At 52.5% G+C, this 18,400-nt stretch overlaps 1 long non-coding RNA gene across 2 annotated transcripts in view; it reads left to right on the top strand.

Moving 5' to 3' along the window:
• Positions 1–18,073, top strand: part of LOC309635759 — a 150,199-nt gene extending 132,126 nt beyond the window's left edge. For both annotated transcript variants that reach the window (XR_014248995.1, XR_014248996.1), the window contains one exon: positions 493–18,073. This is a non-coding gene — a long non-coding RNA (uncharacterized lncRNA). The remainder of the gene's footprint in view (positions 1–492) is intronic.
• The last annotated feature ends 327 nt before the right edge of the window (positions 18,074–18,400 follow it).

Here is an 18,400-nt window from a genome sequence, read left to right as displayed (position 1 = left end):
GTCCCAGGGGGAGATGAATTCTGAGTCTAGACCAGCCTGCCCTGAGGATGACCCTCGCCAGGGTGATGGGGTGAGGCCTGGGGGCTTTGTCTGTGCACCCAGGCGACTTTCAGCAGGGAGGTTTTGGGAAACACCAGGGACTCCCCAGGTGGGAGGCCCGCATGAGTTAACTGGGTCCCGGCCCTGGCCCAACCCCAGGCCCAAAGAATCAGAATCACACAGACTAGGGCTCGGGAAAACTATTTTTCAAAACTGTGCCAGGTGATTTTAAAAAAAGATTTTGTTGTTTTTGTAAAGGACACATTCTAATTTTAAAGAGCTCAAATCATATAGAAAACACAAGAAAGAAAACATAACGTCATCCCAAACTCTACCATCCTGGAACAATCACTGTTAGTTTAAGTCGACAGAATTCCAACTTTTCTCCAAGTGTCACTACTGATAGAAAAAAGCTAGACAGACCGACAAACCTGACCCTGTGTTTCTGTGCAGGTGAGTTCCATCATCCATCAGGGACTCTTCTCTGCGGGATACACAGTACCTACTCAGCCAGAGGAAACTCACACATCAGGACGTGAATGGCGGTCATCTGGGGGCTTCACGACCTACCGACTTTCCCCCTGGGCTTGAAATATGGTACGTCCAGTCAGAGCTGGGACCTGGCCAAAGTGCGTTCATGTCCTGGCTCCCCACCTCCTGCTGTGCGTCCTGGTGAAGGTCGCAGCCTCTCCCAGCCTCAGGCTCCCAGGCCTGCGGAGTGAGGACGAAGAGGACGACAGTGACAGTGGTGACGATGAGGATGACAGTGATGCCATGACACTTACCTTAGAGGACGGCCACGACGACCAAATGCAATAGCGTAAGTGGGGGAGCACCGAAGAGCAGAGCGACGAGAATAAACACATCCACACCTTGGAGACCCGAGACGGTGATCATCCCGAAGCTGCGAAGTCATGACAATGATACCGGTAAGTTAACGGCCCATCGTGGCGGGTTCCCAGCATCCCTGGAGCTGTGCCTGCATCTTTGCCTCCGGGGAGCTGTAAGAATATTTGCTCAGCTGTCATAGAGGTTAGCTGGCTCTGACAAGACACCAGCGTCCAGGCTCAGTTTGCATCTCAAAAGCTGCTGGAGACGCTTCTCCACAGGACTGATTGCAGCCTGGTGACGTTGCTGCCGTGTGGGGACCACCTTGGCTTACCCCAGGGTAAACCAAGTCCAGATTCATACACACGTCACATCAAGACATTTCTGCTCCTTTTCTCTTAAAATGGAAGAGAACAATGCTAGGCCAACTGTAAAAAAACAAAACAAAAAACAAGGCAAAGCAAACCCCCAGTCATCCCTTCAAAGCTGAAGCTGAATGAAGCAATTTCAAGGTGCTCAATTTCAGAAGTTTTCAAGTTCTCAGGAAGTTGGGGTTCCTAAGATCACTCCAGTTGTTGACACATTAGGGCAAAGTCAATGGCACATGGAAATCATCCATCCACGTGAGGTTAATGGGGACCGTTCCTTCTGCTGGCTTCCCTGTCTCTGCCAGGTGCCAGGTTGGGGAGTGCTTTCCTTCTTCCCACATCCAGAAGGTTCCTTTCCTGGTCATTCTTGCTCTCAGCCTTGCGCTCGCCATGCTTACTGTCCGGAACAGCCGTGGTCTTCCTGCCTTCTGTCTCTGCCCTCCAACTGCCCCCTGCCCATCAGGTCCTAGCCTCTAGATCTCTGCAGGCCACCCTCTGTTCAGAGCTTTGACAGCCTCTAACCCACCCTCGGTCTGGGCAGAGGTTCCTCCTAGCTTCCCAACTTTGCAGGTCTCGTACACCCCAGGAAATGGCCGAGGCTGTGGGCGGCTGGAGGAGGCCCTGGTCAGGGAGTTCCGTCCCGGGGATCCCAGGGGGCCCACAGTCTCTGCACCTGCATCACCCATTCACACACACTGCTGGCCAAGTTCTGCAGAGCCTCAGAGCCTGTGATCCAGCTGTCCCCTCTGACTGGGGTCGGGTGTGTGGCCCGGTTGCCATTTCCTCCAAACCATCACTTTAAGCAAACGGGGAAAACCAACCATTAATAATGTGAGACAACCTGCTAGCAACATGGTCCCCGAAACCACAGGACCACGGTTACTGCTGACCCCAGTGCCTCTGAACCCAAACTGCAAGAATAGCATCCTTTTCTACATAGGCTGTTGTATTAATGTCCTAGGACTGCTGCAACAAATTACCACGAACTTAAAAAACCCCCACAAAAAGAGAAGTTTACTCTCTCACAGTTCTGGAGGCCAGATGTCCAAAATCTAGGTGTCAGCAGGACCGGGCTCCCTCTGGATGCCCTGAGGGGCGGAGCCTCCCTCCCCTCTTCCAGCTTCTGGTGGCAGCTGGCGCTCCTTGGCTTGTGGCCACATCACATCCATCTCTGCCTGTGTCTCCACACGGCCTTCCTTCTGTGTTTCCTCTTCTGTCTCTTATAAGGACTCTTGTCATTGGATTTAGGTCCTGCCCTAATTGAGGATAATCACACCTTGAGATCCTTAAATTACATCTGCAATGACCCTTTTTCCAAATAAGGTCGCATCACGGGTTCTGGAATATGAACTGTCTTTTTGGGGTCACCATGCAACTCATGACAGCTGTGCTGTGAAAAGCCTAAAGGATGTCCAGCAGCCTGGAGTGGAGCCTCAGGACCCTGCCCAGCCTTGGAGTGGTGGATGGGCTGAACGTGTATTTCATATGCTACCCCTGCCCCCCCGAACCTCATGTGTTGAAGTCTAACCCCGAAAGGTGATGGTGTTGGCAGGCGGGGTCTTTGGGAGGTGACTGTGTCAGAAGTGAGACACGAAGCAGAAGAAAGGAGTTCCTTTCTTCCCACCCTCTGAGCCTGGCCCTGGGCCCTCTCACCCAGTGGTGTGCTGGCTTGGTTGGAGGGTGAGGTGTGCCCTGGTGTGACGCTGGGAAGCTTTGTCGCATCCTCTGGGAGAGAGGACAGAGGATTGGGCCCAAGCCCCGGCTAGCCATGTGATCCTGGACAGAGCATGCCAAGAAGCCCTTGAGCCAGAGGCTAAGTGTGCAAGTTGGAGGCCTGCTGGGTGGTGGTTGCTGCCTAAGTCATTATTTTTTAAAAATAAACTCTGACTGAGGACCAGCTGAATGACAGGGCACAGAGAATTCAGATATGATTAAGGCCCTGTCCCTACCCTCTAGGGGTTCACAGTCTCACTAGGGGAGCAGGCTTGTCCTGTAAACTGACATTAAAGTAGAAACTGACAGTGGAGTGATTACAGAGTGCTTTGGTAGGCTTCATGGAGGAGGTGGCATTTCCCATGGGTCTTGAACGATGAGTAGGAATTCACCGAGGTATAGTGTTTATCTGTAGATAACTACTGTGTACCAAAGTACCCCAAACTCAGGGCCACATCTATTCACAAACATTCATTATATCCCGGTTTCTGTGGGTCCGGAATCCTCACAAGGATCAATCAGTGTGTTGGCTGGGGCTGCAGTCATTTCGAGCCCTGATGGGGGTTTGGGGGACATCATTTACACAGGCCTCCCCACGAGGCTGGCTCAGGATGTGGCAACCGGCTTTCCCTAGGGCGAGTGACCCGAGAGAGTGGATGGAAGCTGCAGCCCTTTTATAACCTAAACTCGAAGGGACATCCCATCACTTCTGGTGAATTCTAGTCATTGGAAGTGAGTCACTACGACCAGCCCACCGTCCAGGGCGTGGCTACCAGGGGATGGGGGTAATCTGGGGACCGATTTAGAGGCTGCAACCCCACAGGGTAGCACAGTGACCTGGGTCCTGCTGCAGGGTCCAGAGGGAGGGCGGGCGTGGGAGAGTGTGACGTGGGATGAGAAGATCCCAGTTTGGGGACTAGAGAACTAATGATGTGGATAGCCATAGTGATGGAAGGTGTAGCACTTTGGAGGGCAGACTATACCAGGTACCGTTCAAAGCATTAAAGAAAGTCTCATTTAATTCTCCCATAATTCCCTAGGAGGACGGTGCTGTTATGAGCCCCACTTTACAGATGAGGGAGTCAAGGCACAGGAGTGTTAGGTGGTGGAGTGGTCCCCTCAGCCTGGGAGCAGCAAGCTCCTTGAAGTCCCGTGGGAAGGCTGGAGGGCGTGGGGACAGTCCCCGCAGCCTCTTCTGGCACACGGAGGGCTGGAGGTGGGCATCTCCAGGGTCAGTGGTGTCTGGGTTTCTGTCGGGGTAGGTAGTGATGCTCCTTTGCTAAAACAGAAAATATACACGTGGGTCTCCGCCTCTGGTTCCTGGCACAGAGCTCCTAAAACCCTCAGAATTTCCTGGGCGGTAGGAGTGTCTTTTGTTCTAACGACGTGACTCCTGGTGGATGGCTTCAGGATGGGAGCTGGTCACCAGAAAGACCAAGCTGTGACACTTGGGATTTGCAGCTCCCCGACCCCCATTCTCCAGGAAGGGAGTTTGAGTTAACGGTCGATCATGCCTATGCGGTGAAGCCTCCATCAAATTCCCGACAGTCGGGGTTTGGAGAGCTTCTGGGCCGCCAAGCACGTGGGGCAGCTGTGCGCCAGGTGTGCCCAGAAGGCGTGGAAGCTCCTTGCCCCTTTCCTCATATCTTGCCTCATACATCTCTTCCATTTGGATGTTCATCTGTCTCCTTTCTCGTACCCTTTATCATATAAAAACTGGGAAGTGTAAGTGTTTCCCTGAGTTCTTCGAACAGTTGTAGCAGATGGTTGAACCTGAGGAGGGGTCATGGGAATCCCGATTTATAGCTAGTTAGTCTGGAGAACTAACCGGCTATAACGGGCGACAACCTGGGACTTGGGACTGGCTTCTGAAGCGGGGGCAGTCTTGTGGGACAGAGCCCTTCACCTGCGGGGTCCGGACTAAATCCGGTTACTGCTGGAATTGAATCATGGCAGCCCCAGCTGGTCACAGAGAACTGCTTGATGTGAGGAAAACCTACACATCTGGTGTCAGGAGTATCGTGAGTGTTCGAGTGAGGGGGAAACATGGGGGTGTTTTTTCCGGTACAGTCGCAGCCCAGCTGGAAGGAAGCCATCATGCTGAGCCCGAGGATGTTGGTTTGGCCTGCAAAGCTCTTGTCCTAGCCCCGTGGCTGAGGAGGCTTTCCTGAAAACGAGCTTCAGGCGCACATCCCCTGGCTCCGTGGACGGGAGGAAGGTCCACCTGGGAAGGCTCTTGGCTCTGCTGTCTCGCTGGCCTGAAATTCTCTGGAGCTCAGCCTGTGCTGCTGGCAGAAGCTCCTCCAGCACCCAGCCACCCTCTGGCCCTGAGAGCAGTCAACAGCAGAGGGGGTCTAGTTGCACACCGTCCCCTCCAGGAAGGCAGGCGGGGCCCTCCCTGGCCCACCCCCAAAGGGGGTCCCAGCTCCCCGAGCGCACAGCGAAGGTCCCAGCAGGAAGAGGAGGCAAGGAGCCTGGGCGGGACAGCCTCCTACTCTTCCTCTGGGGTCATTTCCCCTAGAGGTGCAGTGAACTTGGGGCCAGAAGACCAGGTTTCTGGTTCCAGTGCGCAACATTCTGCTGTATGGCCTTGGGCCCGCTTCCCCTCTCTGAGCCGCTGACTGAATGTCCCAGCCCTGCCTCCCGTCACCTCCAGCAGAGCTCCTCTGCCCTGACCGTGAGCAGGAGTCATCTGGATCTTCTTGAAATGCGGTTCTGACTCAGCAGTTCTGGGACGAGGCTGAGGTTCTCAAACAGCTCCCCGCTGGGGCCTCTGGACCACTCTTTGCGTCTGCGGGTTTACGGGAGGAATTCTGGCACGGTGGCAGGTGGGGATGTTTGAGCCTGACCCCTGCCTGGTCATTCATTCAACCACACTTTCAAAGCACCTACTAAGTTCCTGGAGCTTTCAGGCTCCAGGGATCCAGTCAGGGACGGGTCAGCTCTTCCCCCTGGAGACCGTGGCCTGGTGGGCATTGGCTGGTCAGCTGTCCAGGACCTCCCCGGGTTGGGGGGATGAGGGCTGTGATGCAGGGGCCTGTGGGAGCCGTGGCGTAGGAGGAGACCCCTAGTCACAGCGGCTAAGGGGGCACAAGGTGCGGAGGGGTCCGGCATGCCCGAGGATGGGGCGGGACAGGCCCTCACACGGGCGTGGTAGCAGGAAGGTAGGTGCCTGCCCAGGTTGCTGTGTAGGTGCGAGTCGGGGCAGGGAGGGTAGCAGGGCAGATCCCGGGCCACACCGGCGAGCTTGCAGTCTGTCCTCCAGGAGGCAAGGGCAGGAAAAGGGACTTAGGTTGTGATGTGGCTGGTTTCTCCAAAACACCCGCTTGAAGGAGGGCAGGTGCAGAGGTGAGATGGGACGAGAGAATTCTCATCCCACAACTTTGCAGCAGCGCTCGGGAGCCGGGGGGCGGGCAAGGGCACCCCTTACCCTCCAGACAAGGAGCGGGGCTGCCCTGTGTCACCCCAGCTTCTGCTTCCGTCCTCACATCTCCTTTCTGACTCTGACTCTCCTGCCTCCCTCTTGTAAGGACCCTGATTTCCCACCTGTGGAACGGCGGCGTTGACTGCAGGTGCTTGGTGCTCAGTCCTCCTCAGCCCCGCCCTCTATGGAGCTGTGAGGCGGGGACACCCCAGAGGCCACGAAACGGTCAGAGAGGGAAGGAAGCTGCTTGCCAGAGGACACCGGGGGAGAGGGTGGGGCACCTGTTGGCTGGTACTGGGGGGTCACGTAGGCTGGCACTTGGAGGACACAATCGGGGAGTGACCCAAGGCTGCCCTGGGGTTTCCTGGCTGCACTCTCTCAGCATTTCATAAGGACCGGCCTAACCCCATTCATAAGATACCCCGTGTTAGCAGCTCGAGTGCTAATGGGCACCCATCAGTGATTTGAGGTTCAGGCCCAGACCCCTCAGCTCCTCATCTCCTTCTTGATCGTCTTTCCCTTTGTAAGGTAATTTCAGGACAGGCCCCATCCTTATGTGAACTTTCTATTATTCTTTTAAGCATACAGTATCCACCAACAGGGCCATTGCCCCTGGGTTCCTGTACTCAGGGAAGCAGCAGGGGCTCACAGACAGAGGTCCTTTTTCCATCCCCTCTTGGAAAGATGGAAAAGTCATGAATGTCCTTTAGAGAAAGAGTATCTGAGCAAACAGCTGGTCTGGACCAGCCCTTCCCCATCATGGCCAGAGCAGGAAGGGGGCCTGGAGACCCCTGGTCCCCCCAAGTTCCCATCTGCTGGGTCAGCCCTGGGCTGGCCCCAGCAGGGCCGCTGTCTCCGCTCATCTGTCCTGCTGTGGCTGCACTTTTCCTTTCCAAGTTCAGCGTCCATGGTAAACAGGAGACACCAGATTTCTTTCCATCCTTTATCCCTACCCGTGTCAACCCACCAGACAGATGTTTTCCACTTGTCCTTCCTCCACCCAGACAAGGCAAGGTTTTGAAAAAGGAAGGGGAAAATATAATTGCAGTGGGAAGTCAAACATCTTTACCCTTTAAAGGAACAAGTAGTGCATTTGTTTGATGAGTACTTTCTGGGTGTGGCACTGGGATGTGATGGGGTCCGGGGCGTCCTGTCTACAGGGCGCTCACAGTGCAGTGGAAGGAGACCCTTGGTATGGGCGGCCTCCTGGGCACGTGAAGGTGGGGCACTGAACTAAAGGGACCCAGGGACTAAGGTGGAAGGCTCCCCTCGTCCCCACCTGGGGTCTTGGAGGGAACTAAGCGCTCTCCAGGGGAAGAAAGGCATTCCCTGCATGGGGAACAGCATCTCCCAAGCCACAGTGGCGTAAGGAAGTGGGGCATGTTGGGGAGAGGGTGGGATTGAACCCTGGGTGCACGTGGTAGAGTGAGGCCAGATGCAACTGGAGCCGGAGGGAGGTGAAGGCCTTGAATGTCAGCTGAGTCACTAGGGCTGCATTGCAGAGGGACAATGGGAGCCCCTGCAGGATTCGAGCAGGGGTGTGATGTGGTCGGACTCAGGACTCAGAAAGAGGTCAGTCTGGAGGCAGGGGTGGCAGGCAGAGATGAAGGTCTGGGTGAGAGGTGATGTGGGTCCCATGAAGGCCAGGCCAGGGAGGGGAAGGGGCTTGAGAAATGCTGATGAGATCAGAGCAATATATCCTCAGGAGCTGTGGAATTGAGAGGAATGAAGGAGGGGCTGGGTTTGTTCCGAGAGGGGGTGGGTGCAGATGTGGGACAGGGACGGTGTCAGCGCCTCAGGCCCCACTGGCGGCTCAGGGCCAGGGCTCCAGGCTCAAGCCAGCTGGCTAGGGCAGGCTGCATCCTGGTCTGGAGGAGTGGGGTCCTGGACAGATAGCAGGGCAGGGACCTGGGAATCTAAACACATGCACACACACACACACACACACACACACACACACCCGGGCGTGGGGAGGGAGAGACGATAGATATTGATTGAGTGCTTACTGTGAGTAAGCATTTCACATGCACTGTCTTACCTGTTTCGCCCCATTTTACAGATGAGAATGCTGAGCTTTGGAGAGAGCTCACCATAGACGTGGCGGTTGATGGATCCTAAAGCAGGCAGCTGAGTGCAGACCTGCTGACCCCCTCGGGGCGCAGGGAGCAGATGCTCACCTTGGGTGACGCCGCGTGCCTGGTCAGTGGGGCTGGCATTTGGGCCTCTGGCTTTCTAGCACACACCAAGCTGCCCACCTGACAAAGCTGTTCCTCTCTCAAGCCAGTGTGAGTGCCTTTCAGATTCCTTCCCCCCTGCTGTTTAACGGCCACAGGTGTTTGGAATTGGATTATACATAATCCTTGTTTATGATGCTCTCCCGGCTCTGTCCGCCCAAGACCCTCTTCCTCTTGCCTCCCTCGCTTCCTCCCTTCCTTTATTCTCATCTGATAAACACCAGTTCATCATCATCCAACAAGGAAGTTGGACACTAAGGACCGTTTGCCACGCTCTTCTCCCCCCGGAACCCTCTTCCCTCTCCCAAGGGAACAGGCTCTAGAAATCTTGTGTCTATTTTTCCTTTGCTTTTCATTTTATCACATCTAAATGTAACCCCCCAAATATTTTAAATTTTAGCCATTTTTAACTTGAAAAAGGGTATTATGCTCTATAATTTTTTTAAAAGCCTTTATTTTTTAGAACAGTTTTAGATTTACAGAAAAATTAAGAGGCTAATCCAGAGAGTTTGTATAATCCTTTTGGACTTTTTTTTTCCTTTCAGAATTTTATTGCTATTTTGGAAAATAGTTTGGCACTGTCTCGTAAAGTTGAGCCTTCATAAACCTTACATACCAGCAATTCTTCTCGTAGGTATGTACGAGAATATTCTTAGCAGCACTGTTCCTAGTATCAACACTTTGGAAACAGCCCAAATCCTGTCAACAGAAATAGATAAATAGTTAAATATATTGTATGTGGGTGTATTTGCACCTTGGGATATTACAGAACACTAAAACTGAATAACAGCCGGCAATAAAAAGATGTATGAATCTTATCAATCTAATTTGAATGAAAATAAAAGAAAGTCTAAGATTTTTTCCCCTAGTTGGTATCCAGGGGACTTCAAAAGTTGTCCTAACATTTAGGGGCAAGTTTGGCCAAAGGCCACCACCTTTGAGAACAGAATGAGCAAAAGTCAACAGAAAAGGGCGAGTCTCTGTTTGCAGGGGGACCACCCTAGGGCGGGTTTGGAGCTTGGGGCACAGCCAAGTTGAGTCAGGATGAGCAGAACGGAAGGTACCTGTAGAAAGTCATAATCCATCCAGTTGAAGCCTGGAGAGCTTGTGGGTTGCGGGTGGGGCGCTGTCAGGGCTCCCAGGGGAGGGGCCGGGAGAGAAGGACCCTGAAGTTGGTTGAACTAGTATTGTGGTCACCAGAGAGGAGGCCCAGAGCCGGGCAGGGATTTCTCCCAACGCTGCCCCAGCTGAACAAACTGTCCCTTAACCCCATCCAATTTCCATGCTCACCTAGCAACCCTCATATTTTTCTAAAATAATTTTTTATTATAAAACTGTACATACTTATAAAAGAAAAAAATTTAAAAATGCATAAGTAGAAAGAAGGAACAAAAATGCTTTGTGCTGGGGCTTCCCTGGTGGCGCAGTTGTTAAGAATCCGCCTGCCAAGGCAGGGGACATGGGTTTGAGCCCTGGTCCGGGAAGATCCCACATGCTGAGAAGCAACTAAGTCCGTGTGCCACAACTACTGAGCCTGCGTGCCGCAACTACTGAAGCCCGCGTGCCTAGAACCCATGCTCTGCAACAAGAGAAGCCACTGCGATGAGAAGCCCGCACACTGCAACGAAGAGTAGCCCCCACTCGCCACAACTAGAGAAAGCCCGCGTGCAGCAACAAATAACCAACGCAGCCAAAAATAAAATAACAAATAAATGAATAAATTAAAAAAAAATCATCTGTACTTTCACACTCATGGTTCCATTTTGGAGTATTTCATTTTAACCTTTTTCATACACTAATAATCATATTGTACCCATTATTTTAACGCATGTCTTTTATCAAAACACATTTCCCCGTTATAAACCCTTTGCCGTCATCATTTTTAATGAATGTATATGTTCATTGAGTTGAATCTCCCTCTCTTTCTCTCTCTCTTTCTCTCTCCCTATCATCCATCCATCCATCCATCCATCCATCCATCCATCCATATATTTCACCTCCACTTCATAGAATATATTCTATATTGAATTTATATATATAGTCCAATGTCTGTTCTCCAATGGCTGGTTATTTTGGCTGTTTCTAGGTTTTCATTATTACAAGTAATCCTGCCAGGAATGTCTTGGTGCAAAAAGCTTTTTCCATTTTCAAATTATTTCCTTAGGAAGGATTCCCAGAAGTAGAATTATTAGATCAAAGGGTTTGAATATATTTATGGCTCATGATACTTACTGCCAGCCTGCTTTCCATATGTATGGCAACAGTTCACCTTCCTGCAGGCAGCCTATGATCAAGGCCGCTTCATTGCCCCTTCTCAAGCGTTGAGCAATCTAATTTTTAAATAGCTCTGCTAATTTCTGACAGCCAGTTTAAGGTAATCAGTGATATCCTAGAAAAGAAAGGAGATGCCCTAGAGGGTTGGGGCCTTGGAAAACTCTACCCTTCAGTGTGAATTATGCTGCTGTCTGGTTGGCTACTATCCTATTACCAGGGATTTAAAGGCCAAAGGATCCAACCAGGCGTCTCTTCGGTCTCTCTTAACTGCAGCCCTTTCTGGAGAAAGGGAAGTGACAGAAGGAAGGAAGAATAGGAGGACACAAGCCACCGGAGAGGCCACTCTTGATCACCCAACATCCATTTCACTCCTTTCCTCCTCCCATCGACAGATCTGCAGTTCGTTCAGGTAGTCACGTAGATTCACTGCTCGCAGGAAGTGTGAGCCCCACCCCCAGCCCCGGGAAATGAATCACACTGGACCAAAGCAGGCTTAATAATATCATTCCCACTGGCCAACCATTGGTCAGAGGTGGGCATGTGATGCAGTTATGGTGAATGAAATGTAAGTAAAAGTTGGGTAGATGGGACAGATTTGGCTAGCATGGCTCTTTAGCCCTTTGCTCTATTCTCTTCTTCCTGCCTGGGATGCAAATAAAATGTCAGAGGTGCAGCAGCCTTCTTGTGACTATGAGTTGATAAGCATGAAGACAAAAGCCAACATACCAAGGACGACCAAGCAAAAAGATAGAGTCTGTGTGTTTGAGCAGCTGATCCACCCTTGGATTGTCTATCCCCAGACTTCTTGTTATGCAGAAAAACAACCTTAGATTTATTTATGCCACTTTGGTTGGCTTTTCAGTTACTTGGATTTGAGTGCATCCCTACTAGGAGATATACTGACGTACTGTTTTAGTTAGGATAAATTATGCTAGCTGCTATAACAAACATACCCCAAATCTCATGGCTAAACACAATAAAATTTTATTTCTTATTCATGTCACAGTCTGATGTGGGTTGAGCAGTGCTCCTCCAAGATCTAGGCTCCTTCCATCTTATGACATTACTTTTTTCAGCATGTGGTCTCCAGGGTTTCCATGGAAGGGGAGAGGAGCTTGGACAACCGTACCCATGAGATTATGGTCGTCCCTATAAGTGATATGGATCACTTTTTCTGACATCTCCTTGGCCAGAATCCAGTTATAAGCACTCATCCTACCTGCAAGGGAGACTGGGAGATGCAGTCTTTCTATGTGCTCAGGAGGGAGAAATAGTGTTGGTGAGCAGGTAGGAGAGACTGGTCTCTCCTTCACACTCACAGAAAGGGAAACGTCCCAAAAATGGACACCCCAGTTGCATCTGGGAATGGGTGCTCTGGGTCTGGAAGCTGAGCTTGCTCTGATGTGCAGTGGCTGAGCCATGCCTGAAGATCAGTGGTCCCTCAGCAGCACCCAAGGGGAACCTTGCCAAATGCCAAATCTCTGTTTCCCTAGTTTTTAATCCTGTGAAAGATGATACTGACATTTCCCAAAAGTGTGTTTTAAAGAATAGTAAGACTTTTCTTCTTTTCTTTTTAAGTTTGTACATTCTGAAGAGATGGGTGGCCTGTGGCTTTGCGTGGAACGGGCTTGGCAGGGTCTAAATCACCTCAGTCAGATTGTTTTCCCTTAGGGGCTTTTTTCATAACAGTCATGGGTACTGACTCTGTGCGAAAATCTGGACCACCCTTGGGGCTCAGATACAGATAAATTGGGGTTCTCACCCTCAAGGAACTTGCCAACTGGTCAGCATCTATGTCCACACATGAGGGGGGAAAGGACAGGAGAGGGGCCAACAGTGGGTGCCATGGCCAAGAGCCCAAAGCTTGTGGAACCACACACGGTCACACAGGGGAAGCTCACTAGTCAGGGCAATGCCAGCCTGAAAGGTAGGCCCTCTCCGTCGTCTTGGTGCCACCATTCCTTTGCTTAACCAGGCGATATATGCAAAATGCTAAGAATGGTGTCTGGCACATGGCATTTTCTTTTCATTCATTCATTGATTCATTGGTTATTTGGTTGGTTGACTGACTGACTGATTCATTCAGCAAACAGGGAAAGAGCGTCTATTACGTGCCAGGCCCTGGGCTGGCTCTGAAGACAGGCAGTGATCTCTGTAGGACTACAAATCTGGCAATCCTACTCCGGAGCTCCCTTCCGGTGAAGGAGCTGATCAGATAACAGCACAGTGCAGTTCATCGTGGAGGTACACAGGAGGGACATGCAGCCCTCCTTGAGGGAGGCTTAAGCCCTGTCCCGTAAGCCCTGTCACTTCCACCTAAACCCCGTTGGCCAAAGCAAGGCATATGGCCAAGCCCAATATAAATGGGGCAGGAAAGTGCACAGGTCTTGGTTGGGGGCTGGGGGTTGAGGGAAGTGCATGATCACTGAACAAGAATCCATTTCAGCACCATATTCCAGCCCGGGACAGTCAGCAGAGACTAGGATGAGTGACAGCCGGAGAGCTTCTCTTTAAAAGTCCCAGTACACACTTGCCACGCGGCTTCAGAAACGTGCTCTGTGGCCCTGAGAGTTTCTGGTAATATAAGCAGCCACTTCTATTTCATTCCTACCCCGGGCCATGTACATTATTGCCACTCCTAAAATTAGCCCTGCCAGGTGGTGTTATCACTGTATTCTCCAGTTGAAGAATTCGAATCTTTGAGAGATCTAATGACTTGTCCTGCCCATCAGCCAGGATTCCAAGGCAGCGGCTTGTGCCCCAAAGTCCATGTGCTCTACATGTGTTGACCTTGAAGGCTTGTGACCTTGGGTGCAGGGGGTTCCAGCTTCAATAGCTGCAAATAGGCATTCGGGAGCAGAGAGGGCTCCTTGTGGTCCCGCATATGAAATAGAGTCCAAGTCTATCTGGCTGCCTTGAGGGGCTGGCCATGGGGACAATCGCCTTTCACGAGCTGGATAAAACTCATCCTTAGTCACCTCCACGGGGTCTGCTAACACAGCTGGCTCCAGAGTAACATGGGGGGTAAACTGGGTTTCTTAATGGTGGACTGTATCATGCTGAAGACATCACCCTGGCCCACTGAGAGATAGGAGAAGAAGAAGCCATCACTGCTCAGCAGGGTTCCCTCAGCCAAGAGCACAGTTCTGTCGCTGGCCGCCTTGGCTGTGGAGATACTCAGTAGGTGACGAACTCTTAATTCCACGGCTCAGTACCGCAGACCGCAGACGTCCTCGCAAGGACTGCTCGCCTTCTGTAGCCATTGATCTTGCTGGGATGGATGGCCCAGCTCCTGCCAGCACTCTCCCCCATCCCTCCCAGACTGAGCTTTGGGTGGTCTGACATGCGGGTCACCCCCGGAAATGACCTTGGAGAACCATCTTGGGGCCTGGGAGCAGGGACATTTGTATTCATGAGGAAATTGACAATCGCGTGCCTTTGGGCTATAAAAGGGCCTTCGTGCAAGGCTAATAAAACTCAGAAATCAATATTCTGTGAGGCCTTAAGTATTGGGGAATGAGGTGTTGTTTGCTTCAGTCTTGCCTCTAAAATTAGATAAATTAACGTAATGAATCCTCGCAGCTCATTTGCATATGCTGCTAATTTAATTTTCGAGGGAAATGCTAGAAAAGACAGTGCTGTGGATGCAGGCGTCGGGTTTGACCTGTTTTCGGAGCTCTCTGTGTCCGCGCATTTCTCTCTAGATGAGGCTATTGGTGCTGTGCTTTAGAACAAACAAAATGGCCTCAGCCCCACAGAGATGAGCCGACGCCCAGGAAAGGACACAGGGTGGCTTGTGAACTTCTGGGACACTCTGCTTCTGGCCGCATCTGACTCAGCCAGTGACCTCGGAAAGAGGCTCAGCCTCCTAGGAATTCCGTCCTGCATCTCTTCCAAATACGCATCCATGTGCGTGAGGCTGGAATCCCCACGGCCATTGCAGACACGGAGGCTCTGGCTCGGGCCGGGAGTCCCTCCGGGGCTATGTCTTCTGGTCCTCAGTCTGTGCTCACCCAGCTTCTCTCTTCTGTGGAGCAGGTACCAGGCCCAGAGTCTGGGGGATGCAGGCAGGGAGAGGCCCTCCCCACCCCATGGGCCACCCATCTTCTCGCGGCATTAACTCCGAAGACTGATCCTGGCCACATGATGTGATGCATTAAGCACTTCACTGCCCCGACAGCAGCCCAGACACGCGGGGAAAGGAGGTGCCCACTGCAGCGTGGAGAGAGTCAGAGCATGTCCGATGCCCGGCACGTTCCACCCCCTCCCCCAGCAGGTATTCAACACCACTTGCCTTCATTGACAGCCTGGGAGCGCTGCCTCCTTGCTGCCTCTTGCTCTTAGGGGAAGTGGTTAAACTCCCCTCTTACTGGACCAAGGGCCAGGCCCCACCCCAGGAAATAAGGTTTTCCCATTAAAAGTACTCATTTCACTTGATGTATGCAGACAGGGCTCCAGAAGCCCAGAGTATGAGTGTGTGAGTGCATTTGTGTGTGTGTGTGTGTCGGTGGAGAATTTAAGCACTGGAAACAGTGGCAAATAAGGAGATGCAAGCGATGTGAAAATAGTCAAGATTTCTCAGTTGCCAGAAGGAGGGAGGGTGAAATTGTAAACCCCCGTCAGAAGCTTTGACAACAGCCCGCCCACCTCCCAGTGGGTCACTCGTGTCTTCACTGCTCTTTGGGCCTATCTTGCACATCCCGCCTCCAAGTCTTGGCTCACGGAAGCTCACGGAGGCCAGGGAGCGCTCTCACCATCACAGTACGCGGGCACCTCCGCTGACCCGGGGCTGAGTGAGTGTGTCTCCTCTGTCAACAGCGTTGTCTGTATCAGATCTGCCCCTCACCTGCCCTCGACCCATATACATTCTGGAACATTCTGGCTGGGAGATTTAGCCAAACCCTGGAATTACTCCTTGCACTTTGCAAGAGTGTTCCTGGCTGGCACTGGACACCAGGAGTTTGCAGAAATGAATCATCACTTTTGCCAACTGCAAAATCTTCCAGGTCAAAGGTCAAATGTCCCTGAAGCAGGAAAGGCAGGAAGAAAATACAGCCAAACTCTCGGCGCCTTTAAGAAAGGAGGCCTGGTCTGGCTTTGTCCCATCAACACCAGGCAGGCTTGGTTCCTCCACTGCCCTCCAGCACCTCCATCTAGGGAGGATGGCCGGGGGCGGGGAACGCCCTGGACCCACGCTGCCTGGGCTGGAACCGTGGCTCAGCCTCACCACCTTGCGACTCTAGGCAAGAAATCCGATCTCTCAGCTTCAGTTTTCTCATCTGTGAAGTGGGGATAAAGCGGTTTGCACCTCACAGGATTGAGGAATAAATGCGCTAAAGCAGTTACAGTGTTTAGCACAATGCCCAGCACATAATCAGCATTTCATCCCCGTTAGTGCAGGGATGCTGCGGTCACTGCAGCGTCATCAGTCTCCCCAGGTCCTCTCACGTCCGAGCTTGCTCCTCACCTGTGGCTGGGATGGGACTGACAAGGCTGGCTCTGGGCCTCTCATCCCCCTCCCCAACCCCACAGACTGGCCAGGACGCCCAGAACTCCACACCCACCTGTGTACTCTGTGTGCGGTGTCTACAACACGGATGGCGCCCCCTCAGATAAGGCACCCGCGTGCAGTGCACAACCTGAACACCCATACAAGCCCATCCTGGGTTCTGAGTACAGGCTCGGATGACAGACTCTCTGGGCTTGAACCTGGACTCTGCTACTTATTAGCTTGGAAGAATGCTTCGCATAAATTAACCCCTTGACATGTTTAGCTGTCCTTATTATGAAGCTACGAAAGTGGGCAAATCCTGGCTGCCCTGCATACAGTCAGCATTACGGCTCTCGGCGAACAAGATGGACCTGAGGCCCCCTGAGTGTGGCGTTCAGGGCTGGGATGGGGGATGACCCTGAACATTTTCAAATGTTGTCCTGCCAATTCCAGCAGACACACCCTGAGCCCCCTGCCCTCCAGACAAGCTAATCTACCCAGAGCTCTCCGAATCCCCAGCCCTTTCATGTTTTCTGTCTTTGCTCCTGTTGCCCCCCTGCCTGGACCATTCACACCTGGTGAACTTGACCTTGTCCCTTCAGGCTCCCTGTGAATGCCCGGATCCCTACGAGGTTTCCTCTGAGGCTCTGGGTAGGAGGCCACCGGTTCTGCTTTGGGTGCCGGTGAGCAGCCTGAGGGCCACTGGGGCTGGGCAGACACCTCCTCAAACCTCAGCGGGCACCCAGCACCCAGGTCACCAGCACATGCAGGCGACATGGTGTCTGTCCCTGTGTCTCCCCCACCTCTCCCCACACGATGGGCTGTGAGCTCCTGCAGGCAGACACCGGCTTCTCTGTGTCCTTGAATCCCCAGACCTTACGGCAGGAGGCAGGGGCTCCAGTCGACAGTCTGGGGACTTGAGAAGTTGCTGGGTGAGGGGTGTGCCTCTTCAGAAGTGGAGGGAAGGAAGGAGACGGCTTCCTGGGGGTTGCCCAATAGGATGTGCATTAACCCCTCCAGAAACCGCATCGCCAGGGGGCTTGGGGCTGAAATTCCTGAAGGAAACCAGAGATTGTTCTACAAAAATACCCTTTCAAAAATAGCAGCTGTTTTTGTTTTGCTTCCTAAAGGCAGTGGAGCGTGGCTTCCTGATTTGGGAAGACACGTGTCTGAGCGGCATCGGAAGACCTGGGTGACCGGGTCTGGTCGGGAGCTCAGGGTCCCACGTGCTTTTCTCAAGGGAGTCCTGGAGGGCCAAGTGTGGGTGTCGGGTGTCCCACCTCAAGGTGCAGCCCCACAGTTGGCAGTGACCAGTGACACATGCAGCCTTCTTATTTTTCATCCCTCGCAGTGTATAACCAGGTGGTTAAGAGAGCTCCAGGGTCTCACAAACTGAGGAGTGAGTCTCAGTTTGATTAACTTTGCAGCTATGAGATCTTGGTCAAGTAAGGTAACCTCCCTGGCCTCATTTCCTGCATCTGTAAAATGGGAGTAACGGCAGTCAGATTATTACTCTCATTTCCCCCATGAGGGGAATGAGGCTCAGTGGGTCATGATGGGGAAGATTCAGCAGGCGACCTGGTCTGCTTCTGAAGCCCCGGCTCCTGGTGGCGCTAAGGGCCACACAGCACACGGGGCCTGGAAAGGAGTTCTCCCCTGACCCCGGCCCACCCTGCCTACCGGCTGGGAGCCCCGCTCTCACCTGCTGGGCTCTCTGACCCCCTGTGTGCCCTCAGGCTGGTTGGCCTGTCCCCTCTCTGAGAGCTCACGCAGGGCCCACATCCCAGACGGTCAGCAGTGGACGTCCTTTAGTTGTGGCATTGGAGCTGATGTTTTTCCCTTTTGCTTTTCTGTGTTTTCCTAAAGTTCTGCCTTGGGCTGCATTTTATTTGTGCTCCGAAAGACCAAAACGATAAATGCCGTTTAGAAAAAAACAGATTTTGCTGAGCACTTGTACTTTCTGATCTCAGTTGGGACTCGCAGAGGCACTGAAGCGAGCCTGGAGGGGCTTCTGTAGGGGGCTTCTGGC

Source organism: Balaenoptera borealis (genome assembly GCF_965194805.1).
Source record: "Balaenoptera borealis genome assembly, chromosome: 10".
NCBI classification, from domain to species: domain Eukaryota; kingdom Metazoa; phylum Chordata; class Mammalia; order Artiodactyla; family Balaenopteridae; genus Balaenoptera; species Balaenoptera borealis.
The sequence above is the reverse complement of the archived record's forward strand: the minus strand, read 5'-3'. Positions and strand labels throughout refer to the sequence as shown.